We start from the raw sequence: 27,890 nt of genomic DNA on the forward strand, positions 1-27,890 counted from the left end.
TTTCCTTGGATACGGTGTTCTAGAATGTGGCGTTGTAGGATGGGCATTCTTAGGTGCAGGGTTCTGAGCACAATCGTTTCCTAGGAGACATGGTTTCCTAGGATACGGTTTCCAAGGATACGGTTTCCTTGGATACGGTGTTCTAGAATGTGGCGTTGTAGGATGGGCATTCTTAGGGGCAGGGTTCTGAGCACAATGGTTTCCTAGGAGACATGGTTTCCTAGGATACGGTTTCCAAGGATACGGTTTCCTTGGATACGGTGTTCTAGAATGTGGCGTGATAGGATGGGCATTCTTAGGGGCAGGGTTCTGAGCACAATGGTTTCCTAGGAGACATGGTTTCCTAGGATACGGTTTCCTTGGATACGGTGTTCTAGAATGTGGCGTTTTAGGATGGGCATTCTTACGTGCAGGGTTCTGAGCACAATGGTTTCCTAGGAGACATGGTTTCCTAGGATACGGTTTCCAAGGATACGGTTTCCTTGGATACGGTGTTCTAGAATGTGGCGTGGTAGGATGGGCATTCTTAGGTGCAGGGTTCTGAGCACAATGGTTTCCTAGGACACATGGTTTCCTAGGATACGGTTTCCAAGTATACGGTCTCCTTGGATACGGTGTTCTAGAATGTGACGTGGTAGGATGGGCATTCTTAGGGGCAGGGTTCTGAGCACAATGGTTTCCTAGGAGACATGGTTTCCTAGGATACGGTTTCCAAGGATACGGTTTCCTTGGATACGGTGTTCTAGAATGTGGCGTGGTAGGATGGGCATTCTTAGGTGCAGGGTTCTGAGCACAATGGTTTCCTAGGAGACATGGTTTCCTAGGATACGGTTTCCAAGGATACGGTTTCCTTGGATACGGTGTTCTAGAATGTGGCGTGGTAGGATGGGCATTCTTAGGGGCAGGGTTTTGAGCACAATGGTTTCCTAGGAGACATGGTTTCCTAGGATACGGTTTCCATGGATACGGTTTCCTTGGATACGGTGTTCTAGAATGTGGCGTGGTAGGATGGGCATTCTTAGGGGCAGGGTTCTGAGCACAATGGTTTCCTAGGAGACATGTTTTCCTAGGATACGGTTTCCAAGGATACGGTTTTCTTGGATACGGTGTTCTAGAATGTGGCGTGGTAGGATGGGCATTCTTAGGGGCAGGGTTCGGAGCACAATGGTTTCCTAGGAGACATGGTTTCCTAGGATACGGTTTCCTTGGATACGGTGTTCTAGAATGTGGCGTTGTAGGATGGGCATTCTTAGGTGCAGGGTTCCGAGCAAAATGGTTTCCTAGGAGACATGGTTTCCTAGGATACGGTTTCCAAGGATACGGTTTCCTTGGATACGGTGTTCTAGAATGTGGCGTGGTAGGATGGGCATTCTTAGGGGCAGGGTTCTGAGCACAATGGTTTCCTAGGAGACATGCTTTCCTAGGATACGGTGTCCAAGGATACGGTTTCCTTGGATACGGTGTTCTAGAATGTGGCGTGGTAGGATGGGCATTCTTAGGGGCAGGGTTCTGAGCACAATGGTTTCCTAGGAGACATGGTTTCCTAGGATACGGTTTCCATGGATACGGTGTTCTAGAATGTGGCGTGGTAGGATGGGCATTCTTAGGGGCAGGGTTCGGAGCACAATGGTTTCCTAGGAGACATGGTTTCCTAGGATACGGTTTCCAAGGATACGGTGTTCTAGAATGTGGCGTGATAGGATGGGCATTCTTAGGGGCAGGGTTCTGAGCACAATGGTTTCCTAGGAGACATGGTTTCCTAGGATACGGTTTCCAAGGATACGGTTTCCTTGGATACGGTGTTCTAGAATGTGGCGTGATAGGATGGGCATTCTTAGGGGCAGGGTTCTGAGCACAATGGTTTCCTAGGAGACATGGTTTCCTAGGATACGGTTTCCTTGGATACGGTGTTCTAGAATGTGGCGTTGTAGGATGGGCATTCTTAGGTGCAGGGTTCTGAGCACAATGGTTTCCTAGGAGACATGGTTTCCTAGGATACGGTTTCCAAGGATACGGTTTCCTTGGATACGGTGTTCTAGAATGTGGCGTTGTAGGATGGGCATTCTTAGGGGCAGGGTTCTGAGCATAATGGTTTCCTAGGAGACATGGTTTCCTAGGATACGGTTTCCAAGTATACGGTCTCCTTGGATACGGTGTTCTAGAATGTGACGTTGTAGGATGGGCATTCTTAGGGGCAGGGTTCTGAGCACAATGGTTTCCTAGGAGACATGGTTTCCTAGGATACGGTTTCCAAGGATACGGTTTCCTTGGATACGGTGTTCTAGAATGTGGCGTGGTAGGATGGGCATTCTTAGGTGCAGGGTTCTGAGCACAATGGTTTCCTAGGAGACATGGTTTCCTAGGATACGGTTTCCAAGGATACGGTTTCCTTGGATACGGTGTTCTAGAATGTGGCGTGGTAGGATGGGCATTCTTAGGGGCAGGGTTCTGAGCACAATGGTTTCCTAGGAGACATGGTTTCCTAGGATACGGTTTCCAAGGATACGGTTTCCTTGGATACGGTGTTCTAGAATGTGGCGTTGTAGGATGGGCATTCTTAGGTGCAGGGTTCTGAGCATAATGGTTTCCTAGGAGACATGGTTTCCTAGGATACGGTTTCCAAGTATACGGTCTCCTTGGATACGGTGTTCTAGAATGTGACGTTGTAGGATGGGCATTCTTAGGGGCAGGGTTCTGAGCACAATGGTTTCCTAGGAGACATGGTTTCCTAGGATACGGTTTCCAAGGATACGGTTTCCTTGGATACGGTGTTCTAGAATGTGGCGTGGTAGGATGGGCATTCTTAGGTGCAGGGTTCTGAGCACAATGGTTTCCTAGGAGACATGGTTTCCTAGGATACGGTTTCCAAGGATACGGTTTCCTTGGATACGGTGTTCTAGAATGTGGCGTGGTAGGATGGGCATTCTTAGGGGCAGGGTTCAGAGCACAATGGTTTCCTAGGAGACATGGTTTCCTAGGATACGGTTTCCAAGGATACGGTTTCCTTGGATACGGTGTTCTAGAATGTGGCGTGGTAGGATGGGCATTCTTAGGGGCAGGGTTCTGAGCACAATGGTTTCCTAGGAGACATGGTTTCCTAGGATACGGTTTCCTTGGATACGGTGTTCTAGAATGTGGCGTAGTAGGATGGGCATTCTTAGGTGCAGGGTTCTGAGCACAATGGTTTCCTAGGAGACATGGTTTCCTAGGATACGGTTTCCAAGGATACGGTTTCCTTGGATACGGTGTTCTAGAATGTGGCGTTGTAGGATGGGCATTCTTAGGGGCAGGGTTCTGAGCACAATGGTTTCCTAGGAGACATGGTTTCCTAGGATACGGTTTCCAAGGATACGGTTTCCTTGGATACGGTGTTCTAGAATGTGGCGTGATAGGATGGGCATTCTTAGGGGCAGGGTTCTGAGCACAATGGTTTCCTAGGAGACATGGTTTCCTAGGATACGGTTTCCTTGGATACGGTGTTCTAGAATGTGGCGTTGTAGGATGGGCATTCTTACGTGCAGGGTTCTGAGCACAATGGTTTCCTAGGAGACATGGTTTCCTAGGATACGGTTTCCAAGGATACGGTTTCCTTGGATACGGTGTTCTAGAATGTGGCGTTGTAGGATGGGCATTCTTAGGTGCAGGGTTCTGAGCACAATGGTTTCCTAGGAGACATGGTTTCCTAGGATACGGTTTCCAAGTATACGGTCTCCTTGGATACGGTGTTCTAGAATGTGACGTGGTAGGATGGGCATTCTTAGGGGCAGGGTTCTGAGCACAATGGTTTCCTAGGAGACATGGTTTCCTAGGATACGGTTTCCAAGGATACGGTTTCCTTGGATACGGTGTTCTAGAATGTGGCGTGGTAGGATGGGCATTCTTAGGTGCAGGGTTCTGAGCACAATGGTTTCCTAGGAGACATGGTTTCCTAGGATACGGTTTCCAAGGATACGGTTTCCTTGGATACGGTGTTCTAGAATGTGGCGTGGTAGGATGGGCATTCTTAGGGGCAGGGTTTTGAGCACAATGGTTTCCTAGGAGACATGGTTTCCTAGGATACGGTTTCCATGGATACGGTTTCCTTGGATACGGTGTTCTAGAATGTGGCGTGGTAGGATGGGCATTCTTAGGGGCAGGGTTCTGAGCACAATGGTTTCCTAGGAGACATGTTTTCCTAGGATACGGTTTCCAAGGATACGGTTTTCTTGGATACGGTGTTCTAGAATGTGGCGTGGTAGGATGGGCATTCTTAGGGGCAGGGTTCGGAGCACAATGGTTTCCTAGGAGACATGGTTTCCTAGGATACGGTTTCCTTGGATACGGTGTTCTAGAATGTGGCGTTGTAGGATGGGCATTCTTAGGTGCAGGGTTCCGAGCAAAATGGTTTCCTAGGAGACATGGTTTCCTAGGATACGGTTTCCAAGGATACGGTTTCCTTGGATACGGTGTTCTAGAATGTGGCGTGGTAGGATGGGCATTCTTAGGGGCAGGGTTCTGAGCACAATGGTTTCCTAGGAGACATGCTTTCCTAGGATACGGTTTCCAAGGATACGGTTTCCTTGGATACGGTGTTCTAGAATGTGGCGTGGTAGGATGGGCATTCTTAGGGGCAGGGTTCTGAGCACAATGGTTTCCTAGGAGACATGGTTTCCTAGGATACGGTTTCCATGGATACGGTGTTCTAGAATGTGGCGTGGTAGGATGGGCATTCTTAGGGGCAGGGTTCGGAGCACAATGGTTTCCTAGGAGACATGGTTTCCTAGGATACGGTTTCCAAGGATACGGTGTTCTAGAATGTGGCGTGATAGGATGGGCATTCTTAGGGGCAGGGTTCTGAGCACAATGGTTTCCTAGGAGACATGGTTTCCTAGGATACGGTTTCCAAGGATACGGTTTCCTTGGATACGGTGTTCTAGAATGTGGCGTGATAGGATGGGCATTCTTAGGGGCAGGGTTCTGAGCACAATGGTTTCCTAGGAGACATGGTTTCCTAGGATACGGTTTCCTTGGATACGGTGTTCTAGAATGTGGCGTTGTAGGATGGGCATTCTTAGGTGCAGGGTTCTGAGCACAATGGTTTCCTAGGAGACATGGTTTCCTAGGATACGGTTTCCAAGGATACGGTTTCCTTGGATACGGTGTTCTAGAATGTGGCGTGGTAGGATGGGCATTCTTAGGGGCAGGGTTCTGAGCACAATGGTTTCCTAGGAGACATGGTTTCCTAGGATACGGTTTCCTTGGATACGGTGTTCTAGAATGTGGCGTGATAGGATGGGCATTCTTAGGGGCAGGGTTCTGAGCACAATGGTTTCCTAGGAGACATGGTTTCCTAGGATACGGTTTCCTTGGATACGGTGTTCTAGAATGTGGCGTTTTAGGATGGGCATTCTTACGTGCAGGGTTCTGAGCACAATGGTTTCCTAGGAGACATGGTTTCCTAGGATACGGTTTCCAAGGATACGGTTTCCTTGGATACGGTGTTCTAGAATGTGGCGTTGTAGGATGGGCATTCTTAGGTGCAGGGTTCTGAGCACAATGGTTTCCTAGGAGACATGGTTTCCTAGGATACGGTTTCCAAGTATACGGTCTCCTTGGATACGGTGTTCTAGAATGTGACGTGGTAGGATGGGCATTCTTAGGGGCAGGGTTCTGAGCACAATGGTTTCCTAGGAGACATGGTTTCCTAGGATACGGTTTCCAAGGATACGGTTTCCTTGGATACGGTGTTCTAGAATGTGGCGTGGTAGGATGGGCATTCTTAGGTGCAGGGTTCTGAGCACAATGGTTTCCTAGGAGACATGGTTTCCTAGGATACGGTTTCCAAGGATACGGTTTCCTTGGATACGGTATTCTAGAATGTGGCGTGGTAGGATGGGCATTCTTAGGGGCAGGGTTTTGAGCACAATGGTTTCCTAGGAGACATGGTTTCCTAGGATACGGTTTCCATGGATACGGTTTCCTTGGATACGGTGTTCTAGAATGTGGCGTGGTAGGATGGGCATTCTTAGGGGCAGGGTTCTGAGCACAATGGTTTCCTAGGAGACATGTTTTCCTAGGATACGGTTTCCAAGGATACGGTTTTCTTGGATACGGTGTTCTAGAATGTGGCGTGGTAGGATTGGCATTCTTAGGGGCAGGGTTCTGAGCACAATGGTTTCCTAGGAGACATGGTTTCCTAGGATACGGTTTCCAAGGATACGGTTTCCTTGGATACGGTGTTCTAGAATGTGGCGTGGTAGGATGGGCATTCTTAGGGGCAGGGTTCTGAGCACAATGGTTTCCTAGGAGACATGGTTTCCTAGGATACGGTTTCCTTGGATACGGTGTTCTAGAATGTGGCGTGGTAGGATGGGCATTCTTAGGGGCAGGGTTCTGAGCACAATGGTTTCCTAGGAGACATGGTTTCCTAGAATACGGTTTCCAAGGATACGGTTTCCTTGGATACGGTGTTCTAGAATGTGGCGTGATAGGATGGGCATTCTTAGGGGCAGGGTTCTGAGCACAATGGTTTCCTAGGAGACATGGTTTCCTAGGATACGGTTTCCTTGGATACGGTGTTCTAGAATGTGGCGTTGTAGGATGGGCATTCTTAGGTGCAGGGTTCTGAGCACAATGGTTTCCTAGGAGACATGGTTTCCTAGGATACGGTTTCCAAGGATACGGTTTCCTTGGATACGGTGTTCTAGAATGTGGCGTTGTAGGATGGGCATTCTTAGGTGCAGGGTTCTGAGCATAATGGTTTCCTAGGAGACATGGTTTCCTAGGATACGGTTTCCAAGTATACGGTTTCCTTGGATACGGTGTTCTAGAATGTGGCGTGGTAGGATGGGCATTCTTAGGTGCAGGGTTCTGAGCACAATGGTTTCCTAGGAGACATGGTTTCCTAGGATACGGTTTCCAAGGATACGGTTTCCTTGGATACGGTGTTCTAGAATGTGGCGTGGTAGGATGGGCATTCTTAGGGGCAGGGTTCTGAGCACAATGGTTTCCTAGGAGACATGGTTTCCTAGGATACGGTTTCCAAGGATACGGTTTCCTTGGATACGGTGTTCTAGAATGTGGCGTGGTAGGATGGGCATTCTTAGGGGCAGGGTTCTGAGCACAATGGTTTCCTAGGAGACATGGTTTCCTAGGATACGGTTTCCTTGGATACGGTGTTCTAGAATGTGGCGTTGTAGGATGGGCATTCTTAGGTGCAGGGTTCTGAGCACAATCGTTTCCTAGGAGACATGGTTTCCTAGGATACGGTTTCCAAGGATACGGTTTCCTTGGATACGGTGTTCTAGAATGTGGCGTTGTAGGATGGGCATTCTTAGGGGCAGGGTTCTGAGCACAATGGTTTCCTAGGAGACATGGTTTCCTAGGATACGGTTTCCAAGGATACGGTTTCCTTGGATACGGTGTTCTAGAATGTGGCGTGATAGGATGGGCATTCTTAGGGGCAGGGTTCTGAGCACAATGGTTTCCTAGGAGACATGGTTTCCTAGGATACGGTTTCCAAGTATACGGTCTCCTTGGATACGGTGTTCTAGAATGTGACGTGGTAGGATGGGCATTCTTAGGGGCAGGGTTCTGAGCACAATGGTTTCCTAGGAGACATGGTTTCCTAGGATACGGTTTCCAAGGATACGGTTTCCTTGGATACGGTGTTCTAGAATGTGGCGTGGTAGGATGGGCATTCTTAGGTGCAGGGTTCTGAGCACAATGGTTTCCTAGGAGACATGGTTTCCTAGGATACGGTTTCCAAGGATACGGTTTCCTTGGATACGGTATTCTAGAATGTGGCGTGGTAGGATGGGCATTCTTAGGGGCAGGGTTTTGAGCACAATGGTTTCCTAGGAGACATGGTTTCCTAGGATACGGTTTCCATGGATACGGTTTCCTTGGATACGGTGTTCTAGAATGTGGCGTGGTAGGATGGGCATTCTTAGGGGCAGGGTTCTGAGCACAATGGTTTCCTAGGAGACATGTTTTCCTAGGATACGGTTTCCAAGGATACGGTTTTCTTGGATACGGTGTTCTAGAATGTGGCGTGGTAGGATTGGCATTCTTAGGGGCAGGGTTCTGAGCACAATGGTTTCCTAGGAGACATGGTTTCCTAGGATACGGTTTCCAAGGATACGGTTTCCTTGGATACGGTGTTCTAGAATGTGGCGTGGTAGGATGGGCATTCTTAGGGGCAGGGTTCTGAGCACAATGGTTTCCTAGGAGACATGGTTTCCTAGGATACGGTTTCCTTGGATACGGTGTTCTAGAATGTGGCGTGGTAGGATGGGCATTCTTAGGGGCAGGGTTCTGAGCACAATGGTTTCCTAGGAGACATGGTTTCCTAGAATACGGTTTCCAAGGATACGGTTTCCTTGGATACGGTGTTCTAGAATGTGGCGTGATAGGATGGGCATTCTTAGGGGCAGGGTTCTGAGCACAATGGTTTCCTAGGAGACATGGTTTCCTAGGATACGGTTTCCTTGGATACGGTGTTCTAGAATGTGGCGTTGTAGGATGGGCATTCTTAGGTGCAGGGTTCTGAGCACAATGGTTTCCTAGGAGACATGGTTTCCTAGGATACGGTTTCCAAGGATACGGTTTCCTTGGATACGGTGTTCTAGAATGTGGCGTTGTAGGATGGGCATTCTTAGGTGCAGGGTTCTGAGCATAATGGTTTCCTAGGAGACATGGTTTCCTAGGATACGGTTTCCAAGTATACGGTTTCCTTGGATACGGTGTTCTAGAATGTGGCGTGGTAGGATGGGCATTCTTAGGTGCAGGGTTCTGAGCACAATGGTTTCCTAGGAGACATGGTTTCCTAGGATACGGTTTCCAAGGATACGGTTTCCTTGGATACGGTGTTCTAGAATGTGGCGTGGTAGGATGGGCATTCTTAGGGGCAGGGTTCTGAGCACAATGGTTTCCTAGGAGACATGGTTTCCTAGGATACGGTTTCCAAGGATACGGTTTCCTTGGATACGGTGTTCTAGAATGTGGCGTGGTAGGATGGGCATTCTTAGGGGCAGGGTTCTGAGCACAATGGTTTCCTAGGAGACATGGTTTCCTAGGATACGGTTTCCTTGGATACGGTGTTCTAGAATGTGGCGTTGTAGGATGGGCATTCTTAGGTGCAGGGTTCTGAGCACAATCGTTTCCTAGGAGACATGGTTTCCTAGGATACGGTTTCCAAGGATACGGTTTCCTTGGATACGGTGTTCTAGAATGTGGCGTTGTAGGATGGGCATTCTTAGGGGCAGGGTTCTGAGCACAATGGTTTCCTAGGAGACATGGTTTCCTAGGATACGGTTTCCAAGGATACGGTTTCCTTGGATACGGTGTTCTAGAATGTGGCGTGATAGGATGGGCATTCTTAGGGGCAGGGTTCTGAGCACAATGGTTTCCTAGGAGACATGGTTTCCTAGGATACGGTTTCCTTGGATACGGTGTTCTAGAATGTGGCGTTTTAGGATGGGCATTCTTACGTGCAGGGTTCTGAGCACAATGGTTTCCTAGGAGACATGGTTTCCTAGGATACGGTTTCCAAGGATACGGTTTCCTTGGATACGGTGTTCTAGAATGTGGCGTGGTAGGATGGGCATTCTTAGGTGCAGGGTTCTGAGCACAATGGTTTCCTAGGACACATGGTTTCCTAGGATACGGTTTCCAAGTATACGGTCTCCTTGGATACGGTGTTCTAGAATGTGACGTGGTAGGATGGGCATTCTTAGGGGCAGGGTTCTGAGCACAATGGTTTCCTAGGAGACATGGTTTCCTAGGATACGGTTTCCAAGGATACGGTTTCCTTGGATACGGTGTTCTAGAATGTGGCGTGGTAGGATGGGCATTCTTAGGTGCAGGGTTCTGAGCACAATGGTTTCCTAGGAGACATGGTTTCCTAGGATACGGTTTCCAAGGATACGGTTTCCTTGGATACGGTGTTCTAGAATGTGGCGTGGTAGGATGGGCATTCTTAGGGGCAGGGTTTTGAGCACAATGGTTTCCTAGGAGACATGGTTTCCTAGGATACGGTTTCCATGGATACGGTTTCCTTGGATACGGTGTTCTAGAATGTGGCGTGGTAGGATGGGCATTCTTAGGGGCAGGGTTCTGAGCACAATGGTTTCCTAGGAGACATGTTTTCCTAGGATACGGTTTCCAAGGATACGGTTTTCTTGGATACGGTGTTCTAGAATGTGGCGTGGTAGGATGGGCATTCTTAGGGGCAGGGTTCGGAGCACAATGGTTTCCTAGGAGACATGGTTTCCTAGGATACGGTTTCCTTGGATACGGTGTTCTAGAATGTGGCGTTGTAGGATGGGCATTCTTAGGTGCAGGGTTCCGAGCAAAATGGTTTCCTAGGAGACATGGTTTCCTAGGATACGGTTTCCAAGGATACGGTTTCCTTGGATACGGTGTTCTAGAATGTGGCGTGGTAGGATGGGCATTCTTAGGGGCAGGGTTCTGAGCACAATGGTTTCCTAGGAGACATGCTTTCCTAGGATACGGTGTCCAAGGATACGGTTTCCTTGGATACGGTGTTCTAGAATGTGGCGTGGTAGGATGGGCATTCTTAGGGGCAGGGTTCTGAGCACAATGGTTTCCTAGGAGACATGGTTTCCTAGGATACGGTTTCCATGGATACGGTGTTCTAGAATGTGGCGTGGTAGGATGGGCATTCTTAGGGGCAGGGTTCGGAGCACAATGGTTTCCTAGGAGACATGGTTTCCTAGGATACGGTTTCCAAGGATACGGTGTTCTAGAATGTGGCGTGATAGGATGGGCATTCTTAGGGGCAGGGTTCTGAGCACAATGGTTTCCTAGGAGACATGGTTTCCTAGGATACGGTTTCCAAGGATACGGTTTCCTTGGATACGGTGTTCTAGAATGTGGCGTGATAGGATGGGCATTCTTAGGGGCAGGGTTCTGAGCACAATGGTTTCCTAGGAGACATGGTTTCCTAGGATACGGTTTCCTTGGATACGGTGTTCTAGAATGTGGCGTTGTAGGATGGGCATTCTTAGGTGCAGGGTTCTGAGCACAATGGTTTCCTAGGAGACATGGTTTCCTAGGATACGGTTTCCAAGGATACGGTTTCCTTGGATACGGTGTTCTAGAATGTGGCGTTGTAGGATGGGCATTCTTAGGTGCAGGGTTCTGAGCATAATGGTTTCCTAGGAGACATGGTTTCCTAGGATACGGTTTCCAAGTATACGGTCTCCTTGGATACGGTGTTCTAGAATGTGACGTTGTAGGATGGGCATTCTTAGGGGCAGGGTTCTGAGCACAATGGTTTCCTAGGAGACATGGTTTCCTAGGATACGGTTTCCAAGGATACGGTTTCCTTGGATACGGTGTTCTAGAATGTGGCGTGGTAGGATGGGCATTCTTAGGTGCAGGGTTCTGAGCACAATGGTTTCCTAGGAGACATGGTTTCCTAGGATACGGTTTCCAAGGATACGGTTTCCTTGGATACGGTGTTCTAGAATGTGGCGTGGTAGGATGGGCATTCTTAGGGGCAGGGTTCAGAGCACAATGGTTTCCTAGGAGACATGGTTTCCTAGGATACGGTTTCCAAGGATACGGTTTCCTTGGATACGGTGTTCTAGAATGTGGCGTGGTAGGATGGGCATTCTTAGGGGCAGGGTTCTGAGCACAATGGTTTCCTAGGAGACATGGTTTCCTAGGATACGGTTTCCTTGGATACGGTGTTCTAGAATGTGGCGTTGTAGGATGGGCATTCTTAGGTGCAGGGTTCTGAGCACAATGGTTTCCTAGGAGACATGGTTTCCTAGGATACGGTTTCCAAGGATACGGTTTCCTTGGATACGGTGTTCTAGAATGTGGCGTTGTAGGATGGGCATTCTTAGGGGCAGGGTTCTGAGCACAATGGTTTCCTAGGAGACATGGTTTCCTAGGATACGGTTTCCAAGGATACGGTTTCCTTGGATACGGTGTTCTAGAATGTGGCGTGATAGGATGGGCATTCTTAGGGGCAGGGTTCTGAGCACAATGGTTTCCTAGGAGACATGGTTTCCTAGGATACGGTTTCCTTGGATACGGTGTTCTAGAATGTGGCGTTGTAGGATGGGCATTCTTACGTGCAGGGTTCTGAGCACAATGGTTTCCTAGGAGACATGGTTTCCTAGGATACGGTTTCCAAGGATACGGTTTCCTTGGATACGGTGTTCTAGAATGTGGCGTTGTAGGATGGGCATTCTTAGGTGCAGGGTTCTGAGCACAATGGTTTCCTAGGAGACATGGTTTCCTAGGATACGGTTTCCAAGGATACGGTTTCCTTGGATACGGTGTTCTAGAATGTGGCGTGGTAGGATGGGCATTCTTAGGTGCAGGGTTCTGAGCACAATGGTTTCCTAGGAGACATGGTTTCCTAGGATACGGTTTCCAAGGATACGGTTTCCTTGGATACGGTGTTCTAGAATGTGGCGTGGTAGGATGGGCATTCTTAGGGGCAGGGTTTTGAGCACAATGGTTTCCTAGGAGACATGGTTTCCTAGGATACGGTTTCCATGGATACGGTTTCCTTGGATACGGTGTTCTAGAATGTGGCGTGGTAGGATGGGCATTCTTAGGGGCAGGGTTCTGAGCACAATGGTTTCCTAGGAGACATGTTTTCCTAGGATACGGTTTCCAAGGATACGGTTTTCTTGGATACGGTGTTCTAGAATGTGGCGTGGTAGGATGGGCATTCTTAGGGGCAGGGTTCGGAGCACAATGGTTTCCTAGGAGACATGGTTTCCTAGGATACGGTTTCCTTGGATACGGTGTTCTAGAATGTGGCGTTGTAGGATGGGCATTCTTAGGTGCAGGGTTCCGAGCAAAATGGTTTCCTAGGAGACATGGTTTCCTAGGATACGGTTTCCAAGGATACGGTTTCCTTGGATACGGTGTTCTAGAATGTGGCGTGGTAGGATGGGCATTCTTAGGGGCAGGGTTCTGAGCACAATGGTTTCCTAGGAGACATGCTTTCCTAGGATACGGTTTCCAAGGATACGGTTTCCTTGGATACGGTGTTCTAGAATGTGGCGTGGTAGGATGGGCATTCTTAGGGGCAGGGTTCTGAGCACAATGGTTTCCTAGGAGACATGGTTTCCTAGGATACGGTTTCCATGGATACGGTGTTCTAGAATGTGGCGTGGTAGGATGGGCATTCTTAGGGGCAGGGTTCGGAGCACAATGGTTTCCTAGGAGACATGGTTTCCTAGGATACGGTTTCCAAGGATACGGTGTTCTAGAATGTGGCGTGATAGGATGGGCATTCTTAGGGGCAGGGTTCTGAGCACAATGGTTTCCTAGGAGACATGGTTTCCTAGGATACGGTTTCCAAGGATACGGTTTCCTTGGATACGGTGTTCTAGAATGTGGCGTGATAGGATGGGCATTCTTAGGGGCAGGGTTCTGAGCACAATGGTTTCCTAGGAGACATGGTTTCCTAGGATACGGTTTCCTTGGATACGGTGTTCTAGAATGTGGCGTTGTAGGATGGGCATTCTTAGGTGCAGGGTTCTGAGCACAATGGTTTCCTAGGAGACATGGTTTCCTAGGATACGGTTTCCAAGGATACGGTTTCCTTGGATACGGTGTTCTAGAATGTGGCGTTGTAGGATGGGCATTCTTAGGTGCAGGGTTCTGAGCATAATGGTTTCCTAGGAGACATGGTTTCCTAGGATACGGTTTCCAAGTATACGGTCTCCTTGGATACGGTGTTCTAGAATGTGACGTGGTAGGATGGGCATTCTTAGGGGCAGGGTTCTGAGCACAATGGTTTCCTAGGAGACATGGTTTCCTAGGATACGGTTTCCAAGGATACGGTTTCCTTGGATACGGTGTTCTAGAATGTGGCGTGGTAGGATGGGCATTCTTAGGTGCAGGGTTCTGAGCACAATGGTTTCCTAGGAGACATGGTTTCCTAGGATACGGTTTCCAAGGATACGGTTTCCTTGGATACGGTGTTCTAGAATGTGGCGTGGTAGGATGGGCATTCTTAGGGGCAGGGTTCTGAGCACAATGGTTTCCTAGGAGACATGGTTTCCTAGGATACGGTTTCCAAGGATACGGTTTCCTTGGATACGGTGTTCTAGAATGTGGCGTGGTAGGATGGGCATTCTTAGGGGCAGGGTTCGGAGCACAATGGTTTCCTAGGAGACATGGTTTCCTAGGATACGGTTTCCTTGGATACGGTGTTCTAGAATGTGGCGTGGTAGGATGGGCATTCTTAGGTGCAGGGTTCTGAGCACAATGGTTTCCTAGGAGACATGGTTTCCTAGGATACGGTTTCCAAGGATACGGTTTCCTTGGATACGGTGTTCTAGAATGTGGCGTGATAGGATGGGCATTCTTAGGTGCAGGGTTCCGAGCAAAATGGTTTCCTAGGAGACATGGTTTCCTAGGATACGGTTTCCAAGGATACGGTTTCCTTGGATACGGTGTTCTAGAATGTGGCGTGGTAGGATGGGCATTCTTAGGGGCAGGGTTCTGAGCACAATTGTTTCCTAGGAGACATGCTTTCCTAGGATACGGTTTCCAAGGATACGGTTTCCTTGGATACGGTGTTCTAGAATGTGGCGTGGTAGGATGGGCATTCTTAGGGGCAGGGTTTTGAGCACAATGGTTTCCTAGGAGACATGGTTTCCTAGGATACGGTTTCCAAGGATACCGTTTCCTTGGATACGGTGTTCTAGAATGTGGCGTGGTAGGATGGGCATTCTTAGGGGCAGGGTTCTGAGCACAATGGTTTCCTAGGAGACATGGTTTCCTAGGATACGGTTTCCTTGGATACGGTGTTCTAGAATGTGGCGTGGTAGGATGGGCATTCTTAGGTGCAGGGTTCTGAGCACAATGGTTTCCTAGGAGACATGGTTTCCTAGGATACGGTTTCCAAGGATACGGTTTCCTTGGATACGGTGTTCTAGAATGTGGCGTTGTAGGATGGGCATTCTTAGGTGCAGGGTTCTGAGCACAATGGTTTCCTAGGAGACATGGTTTCCTAGGATACGGTTTCCAAGTATACGGTCTCCTTGGATACGGTGTTCTAGAATGTGACGTGATAGGATGGGCATTCTTAGGTGCAGGGTTCCGAGCAAAATGGTTTCCTAGGAGACATGGTTTCCTAGGATACGGTTTCCAAGGATACGGTTTCCTTGGATACGGTGTTCTAGAATGTGGCGTGGTAGGATGGGCATTCTTAGGGGCAGGGTTCTGAGCACAATGGTTTCCTAGGAGACATGGTTTCCTAGGATACGGTTTCCATGGATACGGTGTTCTAGAATGTGGCGTGGTAGGATGGGCATTCTTAGGGGCAGGGTTCGGAGCACAATGGTTTCCTAGGAGACATGGTTTCCTAGGATACGGTTTCCAAGGATACGGTGTTCTAGAATGTGGCGTGATAGGATGGGCATTCTTAGGGGCAGGGTTCTGAGCACAATGGTTTCCTAGGAGACATGGTTTCCTAGGATACGGTTTCCAAGGATACGGTTTCCTTGGATACGGTGTTCTAGAATGTGGCGTGATAGGATGGGCATTCTTAGGGGCAGGGTTCTGAGCACAATGGTTTCCTAGGAGACATGGTTTCCTAGGATACGGTTTCCTTGGATACGGTGTTCTAGAATGTGGCGTTGTAGGATGGGCATTCTTAGGTGCAGGGTTCTGAGCACAATGGTTTCCTAGGAGACATGGTTTCCTAGGATACGGTTTCCAAGGATACGGTTTCCTTGGATACGGTGTTCTAGAATGTGGCGTTGTAGGATGGGCATTCTTAGGTGCAGGGTTCTGAGCATAATGGTTTCCTAGGAGACATGGTTTCCTAGGATACGGTTTCCAAGTATACGGTCTCCTTGGATACGGTGTTCTAGAATGTGACGTTGTAGGATGGGCATTCTTAGGGGCAGGGTTCTGAGCACAATGGTTTCCTAGGAGACATGGTTTCCTAGGATACGGTTTCCAAGGATACGGTTTCCTTGGATACGGTGTTCTAGAATGTGGCGTGGTAGGATGGGCATTCTTAGGGGCAGGGTTCTGAGCACAATGGTTTCCTAGGAGACATGGTTTCCTAGGATACGGTTTCCAAGGATACGGTTTCCTTGGATACGGTGTTCTAGAATGTGGCGTGGTAGGATGGGCATTCTTAGGGGCAGGGTTCAGAGCACAATGGTTTCCTAGGAGACATGGTTTCCTAGGATACGGTTTCCAAGGATACGGTTTCCTTGGATACGGTGTTCTAGAATGTGGCGTGGTAGGATGGGCATTCTTAGGGGCAGGGTTCTGAGCACAATGGTTTCCTAGGAGACATGGTTTCCTAGGATACGGTTTCCTTGGATACGGTGTTCTAGAATGTGGCGTTGTAGGATGGGCATTCTTAGGTGCAGGGTTCTGAGCACAATGGTTTCCTAGGAGACATGGTTTCCTAGGATACGGTTTCCAAGGATACGGTTTCCTTGGATACGGTGTTCTAGAATGTGGCGTTGTAGGATGGGCATTCTTAGGGGCAGGGTTCTGAGCACAATGGTTTCCTAGGAGACATGGTTTCCTAGGATACGGTTTCCATGGATACGGTTTCCTTGGATACGGTGTTCTAGAATGTGGCGTGGTAGGATGGGCATTCTTAGGGGCAGGGTTCTGAGCACAATGGTTTCCTAGGAGACATGTTTTCCTAGGATACGGTTTCCAAGGATACGGTTTTCTTGGATACGGTGTTCTAGAATGTGGCGTGGTAGGATGGGCATTCTTAGGGGCAGGGTTCGGAGCACAATGGTTTCCTAGGAGACATGGTTTCCTAGGATACGGTTTCCTTGGATACGGTGTTCTAGAATGTGGCGTTGTAGGATGGGCATTCTTAGGTGCAGGGTTCCGAGCAAAATGGTTTCCTAGGAGACATGGTTTCCTAGGATACGGTTTCCAAGGATACGGTTTCCTTGGATACGGTGTTCTAGAATGTGGCGTGGTAGGATGGGCATTCTTAGGGGCAGGGTTCTGAGCACAATGGTTTCCTAGGAGACATGCTTTCCTAGGATACGGTTTCCAAGGATACGGTTTCCTTGGATACGGTGTTCTAGAATGTGGCGTGGTAGGATGGGCATTCTTAGGGGCAGGGTTCTGAGCACAATGGTTTCCTAGGAGACATGGTTTCCTAGGATACGGTTTCCATGGATACGGTGTTCTAGAATGTGGCGTGGTAGGATGGGCATTCTTAGGGGCAGGGTTCGGAGCACAATGGTTTCCTAGGAGACATGGTTTCCTAGGATACGGTTTCCAAGGATACGGTGTTCTAGAATGTGGCGTGATAGGATGGGCATTCTTAGGGGCAGGGTTCTGAGCACAATGGTTTCCTAGGAGACATGGTTTCCTAGGATACGGTTTCCAAGGATACGGTTTCCTTGGATACGGTGTTCTAGAATGTGGCGTGATAGGATGGGCATTCTTAGGGGCAGGGTTCTGAGCACAATGGTTTCCTAGGAGACATGGTTTCCTAGGATACGGTTTCCTTGGATACGGTGTTCTAGAATGTGGCGTTGTAGGATGGGCATTCTTAGGTGCAGGGTTCTGAGCACAATGGTTTCCTAGGAGACATGGTTTCCTAGGATACGGTTTCCAAGGATACGGTTTCCTTGGATACGGTGTTCTAGAATGTGGCGTTGTAGGATGGGCATTCTTAGGTGCAGGGTTCTGAGCATAATGGTTTCCTAGGAGACATGGTTTCCTAGGATACGGTTTCCAAGTATACGGTCTCCTTGGATACGGTGTTCTAGAATGTGACGTGGTAGGATGGGCATTCTTAGGGGCAGGGTTCTGAGCACAATGGTTTCCTAGGAGACATGGTTTCCTAGGATACGGTTTCCAAGGATACGGTTTCCTTGGATACGGTGTTCTAGAATGTGGCGTGGTAGGATGGGCATTCTTAGGTGCAGGGTTCTGAGCACAATGGTTTCCTAGGAGACATGGTTTCCTAGGATACGGTTTCCAAGGATACGGTTTCCTTGGATACGGTGTTCTAGAATGTGGCGTGGTAGGATGGGCATTCTTAGGGGCAGGGTTCTGAGCACAATGGTTTCCTAGGAGACATGGTTTCCTAGGATACGGTTTCCAAGGATACGGTTTCCTTGGATACGGTGTTCTAGAATGTGGCGTGGTAGGATGGGCATTCTTAGGGGCAGGGTTCGGAGCACAATGGTTTCCTAGGAGACATGGTTTCCTAGGATACGGTTTCCTTGGATACGGTGTTCTAGAATGTGGCGTGATAGGATGGGCATTCTTAGGTGCAGGGTTCCGAGCAAAATGGTTTCCTAGGAGACATGGTTTCCTAGCATACGGTTTCCAAGGATACGGTTTCCTTGGATACGGTGTTCTAGAATGTGGCGTGGTAGGATGGGCATTCTTAGGGGCAGGGTTCTGAGCACAATTGTTTCCTAGGAGACATGCTTTCCTAGGATACGGTTTCCAAGGATACGGTTTCCTTGGATACGGTGTTCTAGAATGTGGCGTGGTAGGATGGGCATTCTTAGGGGCAGGGTTTTGAGCACAATGGTTTCCTAGGAGACATGGTTTCCTAGGATACGGTTTCCAAGGATACGGTTTCCTTGGATACGGTGTTCTAGAATGTGGCGTGGTAGGATGGGCATTCTTAGGGGCAGGGTTCTGAGCACAATGGTTTCCTAGGAGACATGGTTTCCTAGGATACGGTTTCCTTGGATACGGTGTTCTAGAATGTGGCGTGGTAGGATGGGCATTCTTAGGTGCAGGGTTCTGAGCACAATGGTTTCCTAGGAGACATGGTTTCCTAGGATACGGTTTCCAAGGATACGGTTTCCTTGGATACGGTGTTCTAGAATGTGGCGTTGTAGGATGGGCATTCTTAGGTGCAGGGTTCTGAGCACAATGGTTTCCTAGGAGACATGGTTTCCTAGGATACGGTTTCCAAGTATACGGTCTCCTTGGATACGGTGTTCTAGAATGTGACGTGATAGGATGGGCATTCTTAGGTGCAGGGTTCCGAGCAAAATGGTTTCCTAGGAGACATGGTTTCCTAGGATACGGTTTCCAAGGATATGGTTTCCTTGGATACGGTGTTCTAGAATGTGGCGTGGTAGGATGGGCATTCTTAGGGGCAGGGTTCTGAGCACAATTGTTTCCTAGGAGACATGCTTTCCTAGGATACGGTTTCCAAGGATACGGTTTCCTTGGATACGGTGTTCTAGAATGTGGCGTGGTAGGATGGGCATTCTTAGGGGCAGGGTTTTGAGCACAATGGTTTCCTAGGAGACATGGTTTCCTAGGATACGGTTTCCAAGGATACGGTTTCCTTGGATACGGTGTTCTAGAATGTGGCGTGGTAGGATGGGCATTCTTAGGGGCAGGGTTCTGAGCACAATGGTTTCCTAGGAGACATGGTTTCCTAGGATACGGTTTCCTTGGATACGGTGTTCTAGAATGTGGCGTGGTAGGATGGGCATTCTTAGGTGCAGGGTTCTGAGCACAATGGTTTCCTAGGAGACATGGTTTCCTAGGATACGGTTTCCAAGGATACGGTTTCCTTGGATACGGTGTTCTAGAATGTGGCGTTGTAGGATGGGCATTCTTAGGTGCAGGGTTCTGAGCACAATGGTTTCCTAGGAGACATGGTTTCCTAGGATACGGTTTCCAAGTATACGGTCTCCTTGGATACGGTGTTCTAGAATGTGGCGTGGTAGGATGGGCATTCTTAGGGGCAGGGTTCTGAGCACAATGGTTTCCTAGGAGACATGCTTTCCTAGGATATGGTTTCCAAGGATACGGTTTCCTTGGATACGGTGTTCTAGAATGTGGCGTGGTAGGATGGGCATTCTTAGGGGCAGGGTTCTGAGCACAATGGTTTCCTAGGAGACATGGTTTCCTAGGATACGGTTTCCAAGGATACGGTTTCCTTGGATACGGTGTTCTAGAATGTGGCGTGGTAGGATGGTCATTCTTAGGGGCAGGGTTCTGAGCACCATGGTTTCCTAGGAGACATGGTTTCCTAGGATACGGTTTCCAAGGATACCGTTTCCTTGGATACGGGGTTCTAGAATGTGGCGTGGTAGGATGGGCATTCTTAGGGGCAGGGTCTGAGAAGAATGGTTTCCAAGGAGACATGGTTTCCTAGGATACGGTTTCCAAGGATACGGTTTCCTTGGATACGGTGTTCTAGAATGTGGCGTGGTAGGATGGGCATTCTTAGGTGCAGGGTTCTGAGCACAATGGTTTCCTAGGACACATGGTTTCCTAGGATACGGTTTCCAAGGGTACGGTTTCCTTGGATACGGTGTTCTAGAATGTGGCGTGGTAGGATGGGCATTCTCAGGGGCAGGGTTCTGAGCACAATGGTTTCCTAGGAGACATGGTTTCCTAGGATATGGTTTCCAAGGATACGGTTTCCTTGGATACGGTGTTCTAGAATGTGGCGTGGTAGGATGGGCATTATTAGGGGCAGGGTTCTGAGCACAATGGTTTCCTAGGAGACATGGTTTCCTAGGATACGGTTTCCAAGGATACGGTTTCCTTGGATACGGTGTTCTAGAATGTGGCGTGATAGGATGGGCATTCTTAGGGGCAGGGTTCTGAGCACAATGGTTTCCTAGGAGACATGGTTTCCTAGGATACGGTTTCCTTGGATACGGTGTTCTAGAATGTGGCGTTGTAGGATGGGCATTCTTAGGTGCAGGGTTCTGAGCACAATGGTTTCCTAGGAGACATGGTTTCCTAGGATACGGTTTCCAAGGATACGGTTTCCTTGGATACGGTGTTCTAGAATGTGGCGTTGTAGGATGGGCATTCTTAGGTGCAGGGTTCTGAGCATAATGGTTTCCTAGGAGACATGGTTTCCTAGGATAAGGTTTCCAAGTATACGGTCTCCTTGGATACGGTGTTCTAGAATGTGACGTGGTAGGATGGGCATTCTTAGGGGCAGGGTTCTGAGCACAATGGTTTCCTAGGAGACATGGTTTCCTAGGATACGGTTTCCAAGGATACGGTTTCCTTGGATACGGTGTTCTAGAATGTGGCGTGGTAGGATGGGCATTCTTAGGTGCAGGGTTCTGAGCACAATGGTTTCCTAGGAGACATGGTTTCCTAGGATACGGTTTCCAAGGATACGGTTTCCTTGGATACGGTGTTCTAGAATGTGGCGTGGTAGGATGGGCATTCTTAGGGGCAGGGTTCTGAGCACAATGGTTTCCTAGGAGACATGGTTTCCTAGGATACGGTTTCCAAGGATACGGTTTCCTTGGATACGGTGTTCTAGAATGTGGCGTGGTAGGATGGGCATTCTTAGGGGCAGGGTTCGGAGCACAATGGTTTCCTAGGAGACATGGTTTCCTAGGATACGGTTTCCTTGGATACGGTGTTCTAGAATGTGGCGTGGTAGGATGGGCATTCTTAGGTGCAGGGTTCTGAGCACAATGGTTTCCTAGGAGACATGGTTTCCTAGGATACGGTTTCCAAGTATACGGTTTCCTTGGATACGGTGTTCTAGAATGTGGCGTGATAGGATGGGCATTCTTAGGTGCAGGGTTCCGAGCAAAATGGTTTCCTAGGAGACATGGTTTCCTAGGATACGGTTTCCAAGGATACGGTTTCCTTGGATACGGTGTTCTAGAATGTGGCGTGGTAGGATGGGCATTCTTAGGGGCAGGGTTCTGAGCACAATGGTTTCCTAGGAGACATGCTTTCCTAGGATACGGTTTCCAAGGATACGGTTTCCTTGGATACGGTGTTCTAGAATGTGGCGTGGTAGGATGGGCATTCTTAGGGGCAGGGTTTTGAGCACAATGGTTTCCTAGGAGACATGGTTTCCTAGGATACGGTTTCCAAGGATACGGTTTCCTTGGATACGGTGTTCTAGAATGTGGCGTGGTAGGATGGGCATTCTTAGGGGCAGGGTTCTGAGCACAATGGTTTCCTAGGAGACATGGTTTCCTAGGATACGGTTTCCTTGGATACGGTGTTCTAGAATGTGGCGTGGTAGGATGGGCATTCTTAGGTGCAGGGTTCTGAGCACAATGGTTTCCTAGGAGACATGGTTTCCTAGGATACGGTTTCCAAGGATACGGTTTCCTTGGATACGGTGTTCTAGAATGTGGCGTTGTAGGATGTGCATTCTTAGGTGCAGGGTTCTGAGCACAATGGTTTCCTAGGAGACATGGTTTCCTAGGATACGGTTTCCAAGTATACGGTCTCCTTGGATACGGTGTTCTAGAATGTGGCGTGGTAGGATGGGCATTCTTAGGGGCAGGGTTCTGAGCACAATGGTTTCCTAGGAGACATGCTTTCCTAGGATATGGTTTCCAAGGATACGGTTTCCTTGGATACGGTGTTCTAGAATGTGGCGTGGTAGGATGGGCATTCTTAGGGGCAGGGTTCTGAGCACAATGGTTTCCTAGGAGACATGGTTTCCTAGGATACGGTTTCCAAGGATACGGTTTCCTTGGATACGGTGTTCTAGAATGTGGCGTGGTAGGATGGTCATTCTTAGGGGCAGGGTTCTGAGCACCATGGTTTCCTAGGAGACATGGTTTCCTAGGATACGGTTTCCAAGGATACCGTTTCCTTGGATACGGGGTTCTAGAATGTGGCGTGGTAGGATGGGCATTCTTAGGGGCAGGGTCTGAGAAGAATGGTTTCCAAGGAGACATGGTTTCCTAGGATACGGTTTCCAAGGATACGGTTTCCTTGGATACGGTGTTCTAGAATGTGGCGTGGTAGGATGGGCATTCTTAGGTGCAGGGTTCTGAGCACAATGGTTTCCTAGGACACATGGTTTCCTAGGATACGGTTTCCAAGGGTACGGTTTCCTTGGATACGGTGTTCTAGAATGTGGCGTGGTAGGATGGGCATTCTCAGGGGCAGGGTTCTGAGCACAATGGTTTCCTAGGAGACATGGTTTCCTAGGATATGGTTTCCAAGGATACGGTTTCCTTGGATACGGTGTTCTAGAATGTGGCGTGGTAGGATGGGCATTCTTAGGGGCAGGGTTCTGAGCACAATGGTTTCCTAGGAGACATGGTTTCCTAGGATACGGTTTCCAAGGATACGGTTTCCTTGGATACGGTGTTCTAGAATGTGGCGTGGTAGGATGGGCATTCTTAGGGGCAGGGTTCTGAGGACAATGGTTTCCTAGGAGACATGGTTTCCTAGGATACGTTTTCCAAGGATACGGTTTCCTTGGATACAGTGTTCTAGAATGTGGCGTGGTAGGATGGGCATTCTTAGGGGCAGGGTTCTGAGCACAATGGTTTCCTAGGAGACATGGTTTCCTAGGATACGGTTTCCAAGGATACGGTTTCCTTGGATACGGTGTTCTAGAAAGTGGCGTGGTAGGATGGGCATTCTTAGGTGCAGGGTTCTGAGCACAATGGTTTCCTAGGAGACATGGTTTCCTAGGATACGGTTTCCAAGGATACGGTTTCCTTGGATACGGTGTTCTAGAATGTGGCGTGGTAGGATGGGCATTCTTAGGGGCAGGGTTCGGAGCACAATGGTTTCCTAGGAGACATGGTTTCCTAGGATACGGTTTCCTTGGATACGGTGTTCTAGAATGAGGCGTTGTAGGATGGGCATTCTTAGGTGCAGGGTTCTGAGCACAATGGTTTCCTAGGGGACATGGTTTCCTAGGATACGTTTTCCAAGGATACGGTTTCCTTGGATACGGTGTTCTAGAATGTGGCCTGGTAGGATGTTCATTCTCAGGGACAGGATTCTGAGCACAATGGTTTCCTAGGAGACATGGTTCCCTAGGATTCGGTTTCCAAGTATACTGTTTCCTTGGATACGGAGTTCTAGAATGTGGCCTGGTAGGATGTTCCTTCTTAGGGACCGGGTTCTGACCTCAAATTTTTCCAAGGAGACATGGTTTCCTAGGATACGGTTTCCAAGGATACAGTTTCCTTGGATACGGTATTCTAGAATGTGGCCTGGTAGGATCTGCATTCTTAGGGACAGGGTTCTGAGCACAACGGTTTCCTAGGAGACATGGTTTCCTACGACACGGTTTCCAAGGATACTGTTTCCTTAGATACGGAGTTCTAGAATGGGGCCTGGTAGGATGTTCATTCTTAGGGGCAGGGTTCTGAGCACAATGGTTTCCTAGGAGACATGGTTTCCTAGGATACGGTTTCCGAGGATACGGTTTCCTTGGATATGGTGTTCTAGATTGTGGCGTGGTAGGATGTGCATTCTTAGGGACAGTGATCTGAGCACAATGGTTTCCAAGGAGACATGGTTTCCTAGGATACGTTTTCTAAGGATACGGTTTCCTTGGATATGGTGTTCTAGAATGTGGCGTGGTGGGATGGGCATTGTTAGGGGTAGGGTTCTTAGCACAATGGTTTCCTAGGAGACATGGTTTCCTAGGATACGGTTTCCAAGGATACGGTTTCCTTGGATACGGTGTTCTAGAATGTGGCGTGGTAGGATGGGCATTCTTAGGGGCAGGGTCCTGAGCACCATGGTTTCCTAGGAGACATGGTTTCCTAGGATACGGTTTCGAAGGATACGGTTTCCTTGGATACGGTGTTCTAGAATGTGGCGTGGTAAGATGGGCATTCTTAGGGGCAGAGTTCTGAGCACAATGGTTTCCTAGGAGACATGGTTTCCTAGGATACGGTTTCCAAGGATACGGTGTTCTAGAATGTAGCGTGGTAGGATGGGCATTCTTAGCGGCAGGGTTCGGAGCACAATGGTTTCCTAGGAGACATGGTGTCCTAGGATACGGCTTCCAAGGATACGGTTTCCTTGGATACGGTGTTCTAGAATGTGGCGTGGTAGGATGGGCATTCTTAGGGGCAGGGTTCTGAGCACCATGGTTTCCTAGGAGACATGGTTTCCTAGGATACGGTTTCCAAGGATACTGTTTTCTTGGATACGGAGTTCTAGAATGTGGCCTGGTAGGATGTTCATTCTTAGGGGCAGGGTTCTGAGCACAATGTTTTCCTAGGAGACATGGTTTCCTAGGATACGGTTTCCGAGGATACGGTTTCCTTGGATACAGTGTTCTAGATTGTGGAGTGGTAGGATGGGCATTCTTAGGGGCAGGGTTCTGAGCAGAATGGTTTCCTAGCAGACATGGTTTCCAAGGATACGGTGTTCTAGAATGTAGCGTGGTAGGATGGGCATTCTTAGGGGCAGGGTTCTGAGCACAATGGTTTCCTAGGAGACATGGTTTCCTAGGATACGGTTTCCATGGATACGGTTTCCTTGGATACAGAGTTCTAGAATGTGGCATGGTAGGATGTCCATTCTTAGGGACCGTGTTCTGAGCACAATGGTTTCCAAGGAGACATGGTTTCCTAGGATACGTTTTCTAAGGATACCGTTTCCTTGGATATGGTGTTCTAGATTGTGGCGTGGTGGGATGGGCATTGTTAGGGGCAGGGTTCTGAGCACAATGGTTTCCTAGGAGACATGGTTGCCTAGGATACGTTTTCCAAGGATACGGTTTCCTTGGATACGGTGTTCTAGAATGTGGCGTGTTAGGATGGGCATTCTTAGGGGCAGGGTTCTGAGCACCATGGTTTCCTAGGAGACATGGTTTCCTAGGATACGGTTTCCAAGGATACGGTTTCCTTGGATACGGTGTTCTAGAATGTGGCGTGGTAGGATGGGCATTCTTAGGGGCAGGGTTCTGAGCACAATGGTTTCCTAGGAGACATGGTTTCCTAGGATACGGTTTCCGAGGATACGGTTTCCTTGGATACAGTGTTCTAGATTGTGGCGTTGTAGGATGTGCATTCTTAGGGGCAGGGTTCTGAGCACAATGATTTCCTAGGAGACATGGTTTCCTAGGACACGGTTTCCAAGGATACTGTTTCCTTGGATACGGAGTTCTAGAATGTGGCCTGGTAGGATGTTCATTCTTAGGGGCAGGGTTCTGAGCACAATGGTTTCCTAGGAGACATGGTTTCCTAGGATATGGTTTCCGAGGATACGGTTTCCTTGGATACAGTGTTCTAGATTGTGAAGTGGTAGGATGTGCATTCTTAGGGGCAGGGTTCTGAGCACAATGGTTTCCTAGGAGACATGGTTTCCTAGGATACGGTTTCCGAGGATACGGTTTCCTTGGATACAGTGTTCTAGAATGTGGCCTGGTAGGATGTTCATTCTTAGGGTCAGGGTCCTGAGCACAATGGTTTCCAAGGAGACATGGTTCCTACTATACGGTTTCCAACGATAATGTTTCCTTGGATACGGAGTTCTAGAATGTGGCGTGGTAGGACGTTCATTCTTAGGGGCAGGGTTCTGAGCACAATGGTTTCCAAGGAGACATGGTTTCCTAGGATACGTTTTCTAAGGATACGGTTTCCTTGGATACGGTGTTCTAGAATGTGGCGTGGTGGGATGGGCATTCTTAGGGGCAGGGTTCTGAGCACAATGGTTTCCTAGGAGACATGGTTTCCTAGGATACGGTTTCCATGGATACGGTTTCCTTGGATACGGTGTTCTAGAATGTGGCGTGGTAGGATGGGCATTCTTAGGGGCAGGGTACTGAGCACCATGGTTTCCTAGGAGACATGGTTTCCTAGGATACGGTTTCCTAGGATACGGTTGCCTTGGATACGGTGTTCTAGAATGTGGCGTGGTAGGATGGGCATTCTTAGGGACAGGGTCTGAGAAGAATGGTTTCCAAGGATACGGTTTCCTTGGATACGGTGTTCTAGAATGTGGCGTGGTAGGATGGGCATTCTTAGGTGCAGGGTTCTGAGCACAATGGTTTCCTAGGACACATGGTTTCCTAGGATACGGTTTCCAAGGGTACGGTTTCCTTGGATACGGTGTTCTAGAATGTGGCGTGGTAGGATGGGCATTCTTAGGGGCAGGGTTCTGAGCACAATGGTTTCCTAGGAGACATGGTTTCCTAGGATACGGTTTCCAAGGATACGGTTTCCTTGGATACGGTGTTCTAGAATGTGGAGTGGTAGGATGGGCATTCTTAGGGGCAGGGTTCTGAGCACAATGGTTTCCTAGGAGACATGGTTTCCTAGGATACGGTTTCCTTGGATACGGTGTTCTAGAATGTGGCGTGGTAGGATGGGCATTCTTAGGGGCAGGGTTTTGAGCACAATGGTTTCCTAGGAGACATGGTTTCCTAGGATACGGTTTCCAAGGATACGGTTTCCTTGGATACGGTGTTCTAGAATGTGGCGTGGTAGGATGGGCATTCTTAGGGGCAGGGTTTTGAGCACAGTGGTTTCCTAGGAGACATGGTTTCCTAGGATACGGTTTCCAAGGATACGGTTTCCTTGGATACGGTGTTCTAGAATGTGGCGTGGTAGGATGGGCATTCTTAGGGGCAGGGTTTTGAGCACAATGGTTTCCTAGGAGACATGGTTTCCTAGGATACGGTTTCCAAGGATACGGTTTCCTTGGATACGGTGTTCTAGAATGTGGCGTGGTAGGATGGGCATTCTTAGGGGCAGGGTTCTGAGCACAATGATTTCCTAGGAGACATGGTTTCCTAGGATACGGTTTCCTTGGATACGGTGTTCTAGAATGTGGCGTGGTAGGATGGGCATTCTTAGGTGCAGGGTTCTGAGCACAATGGTTTCCTAGGAGACATGGTTTCCTAGGATACGGTTTCCTTGGATACGGTGTTCTAGAATGTGGCGTTGTAGGATGGGCATTCTTAGGTGCAGGGTTCCGAGCAAAATGGTTTCCTAGGAGACATGGTTTCCTAGGATACGGTTTCCAAGGATACGGTGTTCTAGAATGTAGCGTGGTAGGATGGGCATTCTTAGGGGCAGGGTTCTGAGCACAATGGTTTCCTAGGAGACATGGTTTCCTAGGATACGGTTTCCAAGGATACGGTTTCCTTGGATACGGTGTTCTAGAATGTGGCGTGGTAGGATGGGCATTCTTAGGGGCAGGGTTCTGAGCACAATGGT

The sequence above is a fragment of the Desmodus rotundus genome, chromosome X, assembly GCF_022682495.2.
Source record: "Desmodus rotundus isolate HL8 chromosome X, HLdesRot8A.1, whole genome shotgun sequence".
NCBI lineage: Eukaryota > Metazoa > Chordata > Mammalia > Chiroptera > Phyllostomidae > Desmodus > Desmodus rotundus.